Genomic DNA, 13,891 nt, shown 5'->3' with positions numbered 1-13,891 from the left:
ATCCTCAAACAAAAAACACATGCTGAGTGAGGTGAGCAGCCTCTAAGAAGATCTTCAAGGAGTCCCACCTCCTAGTATTCACACCTTTGTGTAATTTCTTCCTCTTGGGGGGTGGGATGGAGTACCATAGAAATTATGGGATATTACTTCTGAGATTTGGTTACAAAAACAGTGGCACTAAAAGTCTTTCTTTTTCTTTCTCTCTTTGACTTCTTCCCTCCTACCCTCCTCCTCTCTCTCTTTCTGGTTCCCAAGGAGGGAAATTAACCTCCTTGCTGTAAGCAAGTAGCCCTACGCTACAACCCATGAAGCAAGCAAGTGATGTGTCCTGCCATCAGCCAGTGAGGACCCGTGACCTACCAACCCCCACGTGAGCAAACTTGGAAACAGATACCCCCAATCAAGTCTAAAATTACCACAACCCCAGCCAACATCCGTATGGCAGCCTTGTGAAAAACCATGAGTCAGAGGCACCCAACGAAGCTATATCTAAATTCCTGACCCATAGAAATTATAAGATAATCAATACACTTATTGTTTTAAGTTGCTAAGTTTTGTGGTAATTTGTTACACAGCAATGACACAGTCTGTTCATTTTCTTTCAATGAAATTACGTGCTGAAAACTACAGAATAGGACTCTAGGAAGATTCTGGCTCCACAATGGCCCCCTTGGACAGCTTCACCACTACCCATCTCAGGATTCAAGTTATACAAGAAAAATAAATCTTCTTTCATTAAACAATTAAAATCAATTCTAGGGGTGCAAGTATAGTTCAGTGGTAGAATTCTCATCTGCAATGTGGGAGACCCAGGTTCAATTTCCGGCCCATGCATTTTCCAAAAAACAAACAAAAAATTCAACAAATGGTGCTGCACTAATGAGATACTCATATGGAAAAAGAATGAAATGTGACCTCAGCCATACAGCATATAAAAAAAAAAATTAATTCTAAATGACACAGTAAGCCATTATTATTATTATTATCATTATTCCAAAGTAACATCTAAAGGGTTTATATAATGCAAACATAAAAAAAAAGTTCTTTTAATTCAATGGAAAAAACAACTGAACAAAAAAGAACCCAACAGAAGTTACCGCTAAACATACTATCAGTAAAAAGGTAGATTACAAAGGCACATTGAATGACCCCATTGTTTAATAAAGGGCCAGACAGTAAATACTTCAGGCTTTAGAGGATATCAGTCTAACCACTCAACTATGTTTTAGCATGAAAGTTCAATGTAAATAAACGTATCTGTGTACCAATAAAACTGCATGTACAGAAACGAAAATGTGAATATCATATACTTTTCACGTGTTATGAAATAATGTTCTTTGTTTGACTTTTCAACCACTTAAAAATGTAAACAACATTCTTAGTTTATGGGCCATACAAAAACAGGTGGCAGGCCAGGTTTGGCCCACAGGCCATGGTTCACCGCGATTATGTCTGGGAAGTAAGATTAAGGATGCTTTTTGGCTTCTTCTTTAAATCTTTCTGCATTGTTTGAATTTATGATCATACATTTTATAATTAGACTATACAATGAAGCTTTGCTCATTTAGGGTGGGAGAGGGGAGGGAGGAAGAGGCTTCTTGTGAGATGCTGGAACTTTCAACTGTACTGAAAAGGCAATAGAACTGGATCCACCAGATCACCAATAAAAGCTGTCAGCTAACCAGAGATAACATTTTTAGTGGCTCTAAATGTAAGAAAAGCCTGAAAATACTACATAAAGTGCCTTATGAAGTCTATGTGCATATCAGAGGTTTCATACTTCCAGGAAACATCTTATTCAATTAGGAGAAATAACATGGAGATAAATTCTATGATAAAAAGTCTAATTTGCAAGTTTGAAAAATTTTATTTAAAAATTTTCAGAGCTATAAAACATGTAAACTGTTGGCATCCAGTTACTATGCACATGTCTTTAAAATAAAATTGTTTCCCATTGCCTGCCCATGAAAAAAATATATATAATCTACACCTACCCAGGTAACTACACATGTAATATTCAGCTTTGTAGGCACAATGTCACAAAGTCATTCTAGCTGTCAGCATTCTTGTAGAAAAACAATAGGACAGGGAAAACACAAGTAGCAGTGCTTCTTGTTAACATTTACAGTACGATCCTGGGGTTAGAGAGGACACTGCTAAATATTCATATCAGAATAACAAGGCAGGCATATCTTCTAATTTTGAAAAGGCTATACTTAAAGTATGGAGGAAATTGTCAATACAGCTATCTTAATTACTTCAAAACAAGTGACTTTTGGTTTGCCTCCTGACTCTTATATTCTTATTCCCTCTATAGGTGCATGATTTCTGAAAGATCAAACTCGACACTTCTCCCTCTTTTTTTGAAAAAAAAAAAAAGGAGGGGTGGTATTTTTAAGTGTATACACATATTTTTTACAGAAAATATAACTATTAGAAGCACCAAGACATAGGCACAATAAAAAATGGTCACCTTGGACACGATGTGGAGAAATAGGAACCCCTGTACATTGTTGCTAAGAATATAAAATTGTGTAGCTGCTGTGGAAAACAGTTTGGTAGTTCCACAAGAGTGAAATATAGAATTACCATACGACCCAATAATCCTACTTCTTAGGTATTAAAGAGGGGACACAGATATTTGTACATTAACGTTTATAGCAGTATTACTCACAATAGCCAAAAGGTGGAAGTGGCCCAAGTATCCAGAAACAAATGAAAGAATAAACAAAATGGGTTTATACATACAGTGCAATATTATTCGACCATAAGAAGGAATGAAGTCCTGATACATGATAGAGTATGTATGAACCTTAAAGGTGTCATACTGAGTGAAATAAGACAGACACAAAAGGACAAATACTGTATGAGTTCACTCATATGAAATAATTAGAATATGCAAATTCATAGAGACAGAAAGTACAGTACAGGTTACCAGTCATGGATGATGAGGGAGAAGTGGGGAATTATTATTTAATAGGTATAAAGTTTCTGTTTATGGTTATAGAAAAGTTTCTGTAATGAATGCTGTTGACAACTGTACACTTGAAAGTGGTTAAAATGGCAAATTTTATGTTGTATATATGTTATCACAATAAAATTTTTTTAATTAAAAAGAGTAGTCATCTTACCTACTTTAATAGGGTTGATTTTATGTTATATGCATTACACCTCAATAATAAAAAAATTAAGGCAAAAAATATTATCATATTGATTTTTTTAATGTGGGAGTGAGAAATATCTCTAACATCCCAGTTCTAAGTGATTCAAAAGCTTTTGAATTACCTACAGATGATTTATTGTTTTGAATTATCCATGCCACTTTTCCTCCTCTACTCACACACACACACAGCATTTCTCACTGAGTCTGTCGGCTGACCTGGAGTTTTCATCTATAAAATAACAATAAAATTATTCATTGGCTAACAGGATTATGAGAATTAAATGAATGGTAAAAAGAAGGACAATAACAATTGGTGGCAAGGATGTGGAGAAATTGGAGCCTCATACATTGCTAGTGGAAATGTAAAATGATACAACTGCTTTGGAAAATAGCTTGGTAGTTCCTCGAAAAGTTAAGCATCGAGTCCATATGACACAGCAATTCCACTCCTAGGTATATGCCCAAGAGAAATGGTAAGAAGTGTTCAAAGAAAAATTTGTTCACAAATGCTTGTAGAAGCATCATGTTTAACAGCCCCAAAATGAAAACAACACAAATACCCATCAACTGATGAATGGATAAGCAAAACATGGTACATCCATATAATGGAGTATTATTCATCCATAAAAAGGAATGAAGTAATAAGATAGCATTTAACAAATGAGTATGACTACTGAATCATTATATTGATATTTCTTTTTAGTCTCTAGTGTCTTAGAGCAGCAGGAAGGAAATACCTGAAATGGTGGAAGTGTAACCATACCCTATATTTTGAAATTTTAACTACTTGTTAAAATGTACTTTGAAATTTGTCACATTTTTTTATATATGCTATATTTCACAACAAAAGATGTTAAAAAAAGGGATGAAGTTTTAATATGTACTACAATACAGATGAACCTTAAAAACATTTTCCTAAGTTAAAGAAACCTGTCACAAAGGACAGATATTGTTTGATTCCATTTATATGAAATGTCCAGAATCGACAAATCACTAAATGTAGAAAATAAATTAGTAGTTGCTTAGGACTAGGGGTAGGTGGTGAATGGGAAGGAATGGAGAGTCACAGCTCACAGGATGGGCTTTCTTTTGGGAGGCAAAAAAATGAAATATAAAATTAGACTGTGGTGATAGTTACACAATCCAGTGATATACAAAAAACACTGATCTGTAAACTTTATGTGGGTGAATTCTATGGCACATAAACTATCTCAATAAAAGAAAAACAGTAGTCATCTCAAAGTGGGTAGATGGGGGTGGAGGATGGTGGAAGGTTATTATTTTCCATTATAATCCTGTAGAAAGTGATTGTTTTTAACTTATGACTGTTATTAATGTGATAAAAAATGAAAGAATTATTGGAGAAAGCACATGTAAAATTATACAGACATCAGAAACTAAACATTCTTTTCTCTTGAAGTCAATCTAATGAGTATCAATATGTTTCCCTAGAGGATACCATACAGGCAAAATAAATGATGGCTTATATTGCTGTTGAGTAACAAGAAGCATATATAACAGAGAAACGAATAAAATGGTATCCATCATGCAAAATTAAAAATATATTCTTGAGGGTGGTCCACAGTGGCTCAGCAGGCACAATTCTCACCTGCCATGCCGAAGACCCGGGTTTGATTCCTAGTGCCTGCTCATGCAAAATAAATTAATAAAATTAAGATATATATATATATTAAAATTAAGAATATACCTATATATATATTCTTGAGACATCAATCAGCCCTTGCATAAGTATCAGTGTAGGCTTTCTCTTTGCAAAACTGCACTGCGTGTGGTAAAAGGATATACAGACAGGGTTCCTACCCTACAGGGGCTCACTGTCAAGGAGACACCAAATATACCAACACAAGGGCCAAGTACAAAGTGATCAGAAGGTAAAGTAATAAATGGGCACAACAGAAAGAAAGGATCTGCAGAGGCAGAAGCTTCAAAACTGATTCTTAAAGGAGCTGGATTCCTGCTATCAGGGATCAAAGGGAATATTCCTGACAAAATAAATAGTATACAGATGAGGCTAGAAGTGGGGAGGTTAGTAGAGTAGGAGGCTGGTTAAGTTAGAGTGGTCTGGAAATAAAAGGGCACATAGGCACCTCTAGCACTCAGGCTTTAAACCTATAAGCAATAGAGAGGGGGCCCATTTCATTAAGACCAGAGTCAAATAATAAGAAAACAGGCAGAAGGAGACAATGAGGAGAGAAGAAGAAAATTAGAGGTAAGAAAACCATCAGGAGATTGTTACAATTTTTGCTGAAATAAAATATTTTGAGATAACCTAAACTAAAGTAGAAGCAGTAAGATTGAAAGGAGGGACCAGATTTAAGAGCTGCTGACTTACTGAAAGACATGGTGACTGAAGACAGAGAAAGGATGACTTCAAGATATCCAGAAAGGACTCTGAATACTGACTTGGGAAAGGATAAAAACTATTAAATGACAGTGGAGTGTTTCTAAAACACTAAGAAAGGAGTGTTTCACCTTTTATTTGGTTTATCCCAACATAGCAAAGTACAGAAAAGCACAACTGACTTATCTTAGCACAATGCTGAGTGAGGTTTCTCAGTACAATGTAGAGCATAGATTCTGGAGCCAGAAAGCCTGTCTTCAAATCCCAGTTCTGCTAACTACTAGTTAGGGAATTTTGAGCACATTTTTAACCTCTCTGTCTCCAGTGTCTTCAGCTGTAAAATGGAGATAATAATAAGACCTGTTTATAAGGTTAACTTATAATGAATACGCTTATATATGTGCCCTGTACTTTTGCTATATCGGTGTTCGCTATTTCTACTATAACATCTATATAACAAAGCACTATCTCCATCTTTATAGAATAGGAAACTGAGGCTAGGAGAAACTGCTACTTACACACTAGTTAGAGGCACTAACTTCATCTGTTTGACTTCAAAGGCAATGCTATGTACACGGTGCTATTTATACCATGCTATGCTGCTTCGGGAGCTGCTGATTTAATTATCCACCCCACGAAGAGCATGTAATTCCAAGTTGCCAAAGTTTTCTATATGGAAACTCCAAGTTTCTACGTGGAAAGAAATTCCAAGTTTTTACGTGGAAAGGAGGCTTGGTTTTGCCTTGATTTCCAAAAGTACCTAAACAAAAAGAGCTTGGTCAATTAATCATTCTCTGAGATGAGTTGAGCTCTACCTCAGGACTCACAAGAATGTGACCACCTCCAAGAGAAGCCTTCCCTGATCCTGAAATTGTGTTAGCTGACTTTCGTGCATTTCACAGCAAACTGTGCCTTCCCCATTCTAAGCACTTATCCCACTGTTTCAAAACTGCTTATCTCCTAAACTCTTTGTCCAACTAGACTATAAGCCCTATGAGTTGAGAAGCTGCCCGCCTCATTCACTGCAATATCACCAGCTTCTAGGAACAACCCTGGAATATTATGAGTGCTAATGAGATAATTCAAAGTTCTAATCCTGATCTTACATATGTCTCACATGGTAACAAAGTCAACATCTCCCTGGTCATTCTGACATAACAGTTAAAAATTCTATTTTTAGTCATACGTTGATTGAGTACTACAGAAACCACTGGATGCCTACTCAATCTTCTTTCCTGTTAATGGGTAGCAAGGAGCCCAGTTCTAAGAAATGGATCATAAGCTCTGTAAGTATGGAAATCTCATTTCTTTTGCCAGATACTGGTTTTCCTGGTCTCCCCTGCAAGTAAGAATGGCCACGTAATCCAGATCCAATGGGGCATAATGAGGAGTCAGCTAGGTGGCTTTTGGGAAAGATTCTCCTCCTAATATTAAAACTTCCTTTTATCTGTCCACCCTCTTCTTCCAACCTTAACACAGTTATTTGAAGATATGACACCTGACATTGTTACAACCATTTTGTGATCATTAGGTTACAATCTAAAGGACCAAAAGCCCAAAATTCTACATCAATTGATGGTAGAGCAGAAAGCAAAAGTACCAGAGTCCTTGATTACATCATTAGGCCACTGCTCCAGATGAACTTCCTTCTTCCAGATATCTTATGAGAAAAGTTATGTCTTTATTGTTTAATCCACTGTTAACTGGGAATTCTGATACCTGTAGCCAACATTTTCCAAACTCATATACTGAGCAAATGGCACAAAACTCTGTGCCTTTCTGATACTGACCATCCAATCTGAGTTGTAGACATTTGGGATCTGCAATCAATGAACGCGATGTTTTTCTATTCTAAGGAAAAGGAAAGGTCATTTAGAAAGAACTCTTAATAGGTAACCCACTAGCATGTCTGTTCCTCTCAAAGTGTGTAAGGAGGACTCATAAAATACACAACAAAACAGACAATGCTTGGAATACAATTTTTAAAAAGAAAAACTTGAATCTTTTCTTCATAAGAAACCTAAATCATAGACCAGAAATCTAGAATCTGAAGCTGTAGCATTACCCAGTATTTTTACCACTGCCAGATTATGTTAACAAGCGTGAAACTTCCTATCTTAAAGATAAAAATAAGGTCCATGAGGGAACTTCATTGTGAAATCTGACCTGGTAATACCACTAAACCAAAAAAAAAAAAAGGCTGTTTAAATATTTTTCCAGTGTGAATACTTTTATTTTGGGGGGGGGGGGGGGGAGGGTGCATAGTCTGGTAATCGAACCCAGGTCTCCCACATGTAAGGCAAGTATTCTACCACTGAACCATTCGTGCACCCCTGAATACTTTTTTTGAAAGCATTCAAATAAAAAAATTTTGTCAGTAACTAAAAATATCCCTAAAAGACAAGCCCAGTACCAGATGGCTTCACAGGGGAATTCTACCTAACGTTCCAAGAAGAATTACCAATCCTACTCAAACTCTTGCAAAAATTGAAGAGGAAGAAACATTCCCTAACTCATTCTACTAGACTAGTACCGTTCTTATACCAAAGCCAGATAAAGATATCACAAAAAAGAAAATTACAGAGCAATATCTCTTCTCAACACAAATGCAAAAAATCCCCAACACAATACTGGCAAACCAATTTCAAGGGCACATTGTAAGAATGATAAACCATGACAAAATAGCATTTATCCAGGTATGCAAGGGTGGTTCAAGATAGAAAATCAATTAATGTAATATATCACATTAACAAAATGAAGGGGAAAAAAAAGTATGATCATCTCAATTGATGCAGAAAAGGCATTTGACAAAATCCACTACTCGTTCTTGATAAAAGCACTTAGAAAACTAGGAATAGAAGGAAAGTTCCTCAACATGATCAAGGGCATATACAAAAAAACTCACAGTTAATATCATATTTAGTGGCAGAAGACTGAAAGCGTTCCCTTTAAGATCAGGAACAATATAAGAACGCCCAATGTTGCCTCTGTTATTATGCTGGAAATTCTAGCCAGAGGAATTAGGCAAGAAAAAGAAATAAAAGACAACTAAACTAGAAAGGAAGAAATAAAATTTTTCCTATTTGCAGATGACATGATCTTATATACAGAAAATCCCTCAAAAATCCACAATAAAGCGCCTAGAACTAATAAATTAATTAGACAAAGTGTCAGTATACAAGACTAGCATCCAAAAATCAGCAATGTTTCTGTATATTAGTATGAATAATCAGAAGAAGAAATCAAGAAAAAAATTCCATCTACAACAGCAACTAAAAGAATCAAATATCTAGGAGTAAATCTAACCAAAGATGAAAAGGGCTTGTAAACAGAAAACTACAAAGCACTATCAAAAGAAAACAAAGATGACTTAAATAAATAAAAAGGCATTCCATTCATGGATTAGACGGCCAAATATTTTTACGATGCAAATTCTAACCTAAGCGATTTATTTAACCCAATCCCAATAAAAATTCCAACTACTTTATTTGCAGAAATGGAAAAGCCAACTGTCAAATTTATATGGAAAGGTAAGGGACGTTGAATAGCCTAAGCCATCCTAAAAAAAGAAGAAAAAGTTGGAGGACTCACACTCTCCAATCCTAAAACTTATTACAAAGCCACAGTAATCAAAACAGCATGGTACTGGCACAAGAACAAACATATACACCAATGGAATCAAATTAAGAGTTCAGAAATTGGGCGGTGCAACAGTGGCTCAGTGGCAGAATTCTCACCTGCCATGCCAGAGACCTGAATTCAATACCTGGTGCCTGCCCATGCTAGAAAAAAAAAAGAGTTCAGAAATTAACACTCACTCTATAGCCAAATGATTTTTAATACAGGGACAAAGACCATTCAATTGGGGAAAAACAGTTTCTTGAACAAATGGTGCTGGGAAAACTGGATCTCCATTTGCAAAAGAAGGAAGGTGGACACCTACCTCATACTATATACAAAAATCAACTCAAAATGAATTCAAGACCTAAATATAAGCTAGAATTATAAAACCCCTAGAAGAAAATGTAGAGAAGAACTTTCAGGACCATGTGTTAGGCAATGATATCTTGACTTTACACCCAAAGCACAAGCAACAAAAGAAAAAGTAGATAAATGGAACCTTATTAAAATTAACAACTTTGTGCATCAAAAGAACTTATCATCAAAATAAAATGGCAAGCTATAGAGTGGGAGAAAATATTTGGAAACCACATATCAAATAAGGTTTAATAACCAGAATATACAAGAAAATCATTAAACTCAACAAAAAAATACAAACTGAATTAAAAAATGGACAAAAGACCTGAATAGACATTTCTCCAAAGAAGATATACAAATGGTCGCAAAAGCAAATTAATTAATGCTCAACATCATTAGCCATTAAGGTAGTGAAAATCAATACCATTTCATACCCACTAGAATGGCTACTATTTAAAAAAAAAAAAAAACAGAAAACTACAAGTGTTAGAGTATGTGGAGAAACAGAAACATTCATTTACTGCTAGTGGAAATGTAAAATAGTACAGTTACTGAGGAAGAACGTTTGATAGTACACCAAGAAGTTAAGTATAAAATTACTACATGAGCCGACAATCCCACTGCTAGGTATACACCCAAAATAAATGAAAGTAGGGGACTCAAAAACAGATATTTGCACACCAATGTTCACAGTAACACTATTCACAATTGCTAAAGATGGAAGCAACCCAAGTGTCCCTCAACCAATGAAGGATAAACAAAATGTGGTATAAATACATAATGAAATATTATTCAGGTATAAAAAGGAATGAAGTTCTAATACATAAGACAACATGGATGAACCCTGAAGACACCATATTGAGTAGAATAAGTCAGACACAAAAGAGCAAAGATTGTATGATCTCAACTGATATAAAATAATTAGAATAAGCAAACTCAAAGAGTCAGAATCTAGAATCCAGATTACCAGGGGTGGGGATAGGGGGTGGAGAATGGAGAGTTAAGGCTTAAAACGTGTAGAGTTTCTATTTGGGATGACAGAAGTTTTGGAAAGGGATGGTAATGATGGTAGCACAAAATTGTGAACATTAACACCACTGAATTATATATTAGAATGTGATTAAAAGGGAAAATTTTAGTTTGTATATATGTTACTAGAATAAAATTAAAAAAAAAAATCCATGGAACTGTACAACAGGGCTAAGTTAAACTATAGACTATAGTTAATAGTATAATTATAAAAACGTGCTTTTATCAATTGCAACAAATGTACCACACTAATGCAAGGTGTTAACAGGATGGTATACAGGAACCCTTTATTTTGTGGTGACTTTTCTGTCAACATACAACGTCACTAATATAAGAAAAAAAATGTCATGAGTAGATTCAAATGAAGGACTTGAACAAATTTCTAAAAAATTTATTATTCCAGTTGTAGAATTTGCGTGTTTTATATGGTTTCACTACTGTTTTTTTTTTCGTTATTGTTGATTGTTTGTTTTTACCCTCTTTACAGTCTCCCATTAAAACAAAACTCTTTTAATGTGGCTGAAGTAAGTTATAGCTTAAGATTTAAAAATTCTAGAGGAAATCCTTAAATAAAGTTCTTTATAATAACTGAGAAGTGTTGGCATGCATATTAATTTGTTAAAGCTGCCAGAATGCAATATATCAGAAATGGAAAGGCATCGAAAAAGGGAATTTATTAAGTTGCAAATTCACAGTTCTATGGCCATAAAAATGTCCAAACTAAGGCATCCAGGGAAAAATACCTTGGCTCAAGAAGGCCAATTGGTCCAGAACACCTTTGGTCAGCTGGCATCTGCTGGTCCATTCCTCCTAGGCTCCACTGCTTTCAGCCTCTGTTTCCTGTGGTTTCTTCTCTAAGCACCTATGGGCCTTCACTTAGCTCCTCCCAGACACAATTCTGGGTTCTGGCCTGCTTAGTATCTCACAGAAAGGCACACAATGACGTCTGCTAGAACTTACATCCCCAGACATCTGGGTCTCATGTTGGTTCTGAAGCAACTGCTCATCAAGCATCTGCACCCATATTTCTAAATGTCTGTGTCTGTGTCTGCATTAAGGTTTCTTCAAAATGTTTCCCCTTTTAAAGGACTATAGTAAACTAATTAAGGCCTACCTTGAATTGACAGAGACACATCTCATCTAATCAAAATGTCACACCCACAGTAGGGCGTGTCATGTCTCCATGGAGATAATCTAATCAAAAGGGTACCCACCCTGAACTATTGAATCAGGATTAAAAGAAACAAATGCTCCCATGAGATTGGATCAGGACTAAAATATGGCTTTTCTGGAGTGCAAAATAGTTTCAATCCAGCACACCACAGTAGATATGAGACACACTCAAACTTTTTTCTGAGATACTTAGAAATGGCATATCTAACTTTTTCATCTTTTTTCTGTAAAATTCGTATTTCAATATGACATGTTAATTCACCCAATCTACTCAACTAAATATTGTCTAAAAAGTAGCCTTAAATTACACCAAACATCTCAAAATAAATAGTTTTTCCCACAAGTTCTCAGGCTCTGTCCTCAAAGGCAAATAAGTAAATACACTTAACTGAGGAGACAAAATCTTCCTTCTTTGAGAAGTCAGTAGTTATCACCCTAATTTTCCAGTGTTGGCATTTCCTCAGAGACTAGCAACTCTACAGGTAGATTCGTATTTATTTTACCTTTAGAGAAGCCATGTCTATTTTTGTCTCTAAATAAAAACAGTGAAAGAAAAGCTCCCTCTAGGATTTGAGGTCTTAGGACTCTGTGGATAGCTCTGATATCAGGGCTAGAGTGTAAATCCTTGCATGTCTTCAAATCTCTCATAGGAAACTAGCTTCCCTTTTTTTTTCTGTTCTCATTCATTGCTTTTCCTGCTAAAATTCTCCCTCTTTTCCTCTGCCCATCACATTTCATATGGGGCCAAAAATGTCAAATCATGGGAAAATAAAAATCTGCTGGCCTTTTTTTTTTAAGCCTGCTGTTATTATGAGAGGTAACAACGTAATCTGCCTCAGGCATCTCACTCTCCATCCAAGCCAGGAAGGTCACTTCCTTTTATCAAAAAGGAGAGGAGGTCATAGTATTTTAGTACAGGTTGACACCACTGCTAATAAAAGCAAGATAAGAAGTCACAGCCCTTAAGGTGCCTTAACCTCTATTTTGCCTAAAACAGGTATTTCACAGCTCTCACACTGCACTTAGAAATGGAAAGTGATTTGACATCGGACTACCTTAACCAGGGGGATCTCAAAGAAATAACATATCCGCAAAGTGCAGAAGGGATGCCTGACTCCTCTTTCATGTGGGCTAGCTAGAAGGTTCCTTTCAGAAGGCAACAAAGAACTAGGGCATTGACTTCGCAAATAAACAGCAGAGGCATGAACAACACAATTCCATTTTGAATTATGTGACTGGAAATGGAGGTAGTGAACTTAGATACTAAGAGTGGCTCTCAAACTTAAGCTTTGAACTGTTACTTAGAAAGAAATCTAACCAAACAAAAACAAATGAAATACATAAATAGAAGCTGAACCATTCTCATGGCCCCATGTCCAGCAGCAGAACATGGGGGGCACCCAGGAACCCAGACAGCCTACATACATTACCATTTGGGAAGTCCAAAACTTGAGATTTTGATGTTCTTTCTTTCATTTCTCTCTTTTATCTTTCTTCTCTTAATATTAACTCTCCTCTAGATCATCTCAAACATTTAAAATCTCCAATGAGATCACAAATTCATACACAATTAATCTAATAAAGACACCCTAAAGAAAGACTTTTTAAAACTTATCTTAGAAAAGACTTATCTTTTCCAGAAGGCAATTTGGCAATACGCACCAACAGCCCTAAAAAAAAGTATTGCTATCTTTTGACCCAATTGTTCTATTTCTAGGAATTGATCTATAAAAAAATGAATAAATGTACATAAAGATGTTTCCTCACATTGGTTCAATATGTTATTTATGCTAACTAAAGTAAATGAAACAAGCTAAATGGTCAACAATAAAGAACTATTAAATTAATTATATCTACATGGCAGGTCTACTATAGTTTGTCATTAAAATACTTCTGATATAATGAAAAATGTAAAAACATGGATTTAACTCTAATCTAGCATAGTATGAAAGCATAGTACATAGACAGATAAATCATAAAATGTACTTACTTACAGTAATGGAATACTAAGCATCCTCCTGGGCAAAAAACACATAACATTGGGTTATAAAAAAGGCAACATAAAACGTTTATCTATAAATGTTTGGAATGGGCAGAGGTGATGGTAGTATGCTACTGTGAGAATAATTCATGGTGCTGAATGGTGTGTGAATGAGGTAGAAAAGGGAAGATAGACTTACGTATGT

General features: G+C 35.5%; 2 protein-coding genes across 5 annotated transcripts in view; one reads left to right on the top strand and one right to left on the bottom strand.

Annotated features, from left to right (window-relative positions):
* Nucleotides 1-13,891, bottom strand: part of FTO (FTO alpha-ketoglutarate dependent dioxygenase) — a 434,084-nt gene that overhangs the window by 379,051 nt on the left and 41,142 nt on the right. The gene's annotated exons all lie outside the window — the stretch shown is intronic.
* The window catches only part of RPGRIP1L (RPGRIP1 like), a 161,689-nt gene continuing 154,492 nt past the window's right edge, over nt 6,695-13,891 (top strand). For both annotated transcript variants that reach the window (XM_077132453.1, XM_077132452.1), the window contains exon 1: nt 6,695-6,811. The gene's annotated coding sequence lies outside the window, so the exon portion shown is untranslated. The remainder of the gene's footprint in view (nt 6,812-13,891) is intronic.

Source organism: Tamandua tetradactyla, chromosome 16 (genome assembly GCF_023851605.1).
Source record: "Tamandua tetradactyla isolate mTamTet1 chromosome 16, mTamTet1.pri, whole genome shotgun sequence".
Taxonomy (NCBI): Eukaryota; Metazoa; Chordata; class Mammalia; order Pilosa; family Myrmecophagidae; genus Tamandua; species Tamandua tetradactyla.
This window is presented reverse-complemented; position numbering and strand designations above follow the sequence as displayed.